The sequence below is a fragment of the Hordeum vulgare genome, chromosome 7H (genome assembly GCF_904849725.1).
Source record: "Hordeum vulgare subsp. vulgare chromosome 7H, MorexV3_pseudomolecules_assembly, whole genome shotgun sequence".
NCBI classification, from domain to species: Eukaryota; Viridiplantae; Streptophyta; class Magnoliopsida; order Poales; family Poaceae; genus Hordeum; species Hordeum vulgare.
In genome coordinates this window covers 207,910,326-207,914,047 of record NC_058524.1, presented here as the reverse complement: position 1 = coordinate 207,914,047, position 3,722 = coordinate 207,910,326, and positions in this window count along the sequence as shown.

Sequence of the window (3,722 nt, the reverse complement as noted above, 5' to 3'; positions counted from 1 at the left end):
AGCCGCCCAACAGAAGGACGCAAGACGTTGTCCTCACGGTCCGGATTATGTCAACCAGCCGGTGCAGTGCCCGCTTATACGAGTCGCCCAACACATGCACGCGGGTAGCCGTCCCCATGGACCGTTCTCCATCAACACATCAGAAAATATGAAGATTCTCAAGCCGCCTCCTTAAGTTGACTTAAGACTTTGGGGTTACACAGACATGGCTTGCCAGATCCAACAGGCTGAATAAATTCAAGAACCCCGGGTCATTACAGGGAAATTAAGCTGGTCTCGGGGGCTGATGCCTCATTGACAAAATGATTTAAAGATCGCCTAAGAAGACAAGTCGCTATGATGCGACCGCCCAAACATGGGTGCCCGGCCTTATTGGCGGATGATTCATAAAGTCGTCCAAGCATGGACGCTATCAGTATCAAAGAGCATAAGTCACCATGCTGCACTTATTTCAAACTAGATACTGGTAAGCCAAAGAGGACCAAAGTTGCCACGTTGCACGGTTCAAACATGGGCGCCTTATATGATTCTGAGAATTAAGCCGGCTTACTTGGGGGCTACTAGCTCCCAAGTCGTTTTGCAGTAAGAGCGTATACGCTTCTGCAATCATATGTATGGTTTTTTCCCTAATCATAGGTCACTTGGGGGATTCCTCTCACTTATCAGTCTGAATACCCTCTTGGCTAGCGAAAATTAACGCATTACAAATGGTTATACTGGACTGTGTGTTGGACAAATCGCCCCATGGTCCCATGTACTCTTGGCGAGTTATTCCGTTTCTGGACCCTGAACTTGCCTTGGTTAAAACATGAAAGGTACCGGCAAGAGCTAACACATGGAAAATAGACAAACCATTGGTTCACCGAACCTGCTTCACTGAAGCTTGACTCGACCCTGATCAGCCGGTCTAAACACAGCTAAGGCAGCTACAATTGCCTCTTGGTGTAGCACTAGAGCCGTACGAGCTCGTCCTACCCGTCGTGACTCACTGAGCCGGTTTATTTAAAATAGCTTGATGCCATACTTATCATATCATATACATGCATCATTTTGCATTGCATCATACATCATACATACATATCATGCCGGTCTTCAAAGCCGGGTCAAAGCATAAATTCTTGCAGGTGCTAATAAATCTTTGAATAGCCAGTTTGGCTGGGTTTTCATCATGGTTTATCGTAACCAGAGTTAAATGATTGGGGTTTTTAAGCCAGCTCGGAAGAATTGACTATTGTCGAAGAGCCGCCTCATCACATATAATGTCAAGTCATCTAATTGATCGGCCCTTTGATTTCTTCAACTTGTGCTCTGTAGTAAACTACAACACTTATGGATTTCTCAAACATATGGATTTCTCAAGGATATATTTGTCGGGTTACATTGCAAACCACGGTCAAGGATTTCTTTTATCACAAAGGCATCATCAGCTTACAGAGTGGATATGATTTTATTTTACAATGGAAGGAATTGCCCCGAGTCGTTGCAGGCACACAACCCGACACTTGGGGGCTACATTATTCAAATCAAGATTACATCAAAGTACGCAAGTCCCATGTCGCTGCAAGCATGCACCATGACACTTGGGGGCTAATGCAAACTTCTCTTTCAAATCATCACATCATCAACAGACCCCGGCTATTTCAAGGAGATAAGTCGGCCCTGGGGGGCTACAGGTCACTCTTTATTCAAGTATGGATTCTAGGAAGAACCGGCGCATCATTTTTATAATGACCTGGCCCTTGGGGGCTACACATTGCCGCTCAAAGTTTACATAGTCAGATCTACAAAGTCCCTGCTCAATATTGCATAATGACCTGTCCCTTGGGGGCTACATCATATGATGTTTTATTTTCAAAGGATAAGAAGGTGGAAGTCCCGAGTCGCCGCAAGCAATCGACCCATCACTTGGGGGCTACACTATTCAGATCATAATTTCTACAGTCCCAGGTTGCCGCAGGCAAGACAACCTGACCCTTGGGGGCTACATCACTAAGTTGTTTCATAGATCATGCGGTTCAAATTGAAGACCCAGCCCATCACACACTAATGACCCGACCCTTGGGGCCTACAGGTAATATGGCGATATCAAAAAATTGAAGAGCACATTTCATTCTGTCATGGAGGTGAAGTATTGGGAGACCGGTTCAGCATATTTTTATCTAGTTGAAGCATTGATAGACCGGCTCAACATCACACGGATTTGTCAATTGGAGTTCAGTTGTTTGGCGGGGCACTACTAATAATCATGACCCGCCATTGGCAATCATGACCCGCCATTGGCAATCATAACCCGCCAAAGCAAGAGAAGTTGGTTCAACATTGTGTGGATTTCTTATTTCCCAAATTTTCATCAAGCCAAAGCATTGGAAGCCGACTCAATGGCATAAGTATTTTATTACAAAGGACACACACCAACAAGATGATTTTGAAGACGACTCGTTATTATGAAGAAGAATTCCAGATTTTTCAAGGAGCCACTTTAGTAAATCAAGCCGGCCAGAGGAGCAAGCCGGTCCCTTGACTTATTTATTGTTCTTATTTCAGGAGCTTACCATGAATAAATTCAAGCTAACCTGGGGGCTAATGTCGGGGATATACCCCGCAGTCTAACTCGGCTTGGAGTATGACTCGCCAAGGATTTGGCGACTCACCGGCGACTCAGCAGTGACCTCACGAGCGGGTCATACATGACCCCGTAGGCGACTCACACAAACGACAAAGGCCCAAGGCCCATCGTGCACCCTGGCATAAGGCGACTCATAGAGAGGCCAGGAGGGCCGACTTACACAGAAGGCCCAAGAAGAGGAAAGATTCCCACAAGAAGGAAACAAGACCCGGATTAGGATTCAAGAGAGACTAGTTCTATTCCTACTTCGAGTAGGACTCTACATGTAAACCTACCCCTTCCACCTATATAAGGAGGGTAAGGCGCCCCAAGAGGGAGGAGAGACACAACTTAGGTCTAGACAAGATAAATCATGAGATAGACAGATTAGACACCCACGAGAATAGAGGTGCCGAGTCTGCACCCTTGTAATCGTGATCATCATCTTCATCAATGAAACAGCAAGCAGGACGTAGGCTTTTACCTCCATCGGAGGGGCCGAACCTGGGTAAACTCGCGTCTCTCGATTCCGACCAACCCCTTCAAGCCGCCACATGGTTGCGGTGGCCTCGCACCTAAGTTCTCTCACGAGAACATCTACCGTGACAAAACCACGACAGTTGGTGGGGCTTTATCTGTTGTTAAGTTTGCAACAACAAACTTGGAGCTAACAAAAGTGGTTTTCAAATGGGGATTCTTGGGAGGAAACTATGTCTAGCAGTGCTAGCTATGTAAGAACTACAATAATGCTAACTTTCAGCTCATGAGGTGGAGTGTAGCTAGTACTTGGAGCTAATAAAATTGGTTTTCAAATGTGGATTCTTTGGAGGAAACTATGTCTAGCAGTGCTAGCTATGTAAGAACTACAATACTGCTAACTTTCAACTCATGAGGTGGAGTGTAGATAGTACTTGTAGTTCAAAGCTATATTTCTGCCAGAATCTCATATTTCCCACATATTTCCCACATGAGAATGCCATATTTTGGTTTGGAATGATGCATTAGCTTGCTAGAGGCTCTCTTTAAAGATGTGGGGGCATTGGCTTGAGCAGAACTATAGTAAGAGGGTTAAAATAGGTGTTGCCATGGTAAAAAGGAGAGGTAGGAAGATGGATTC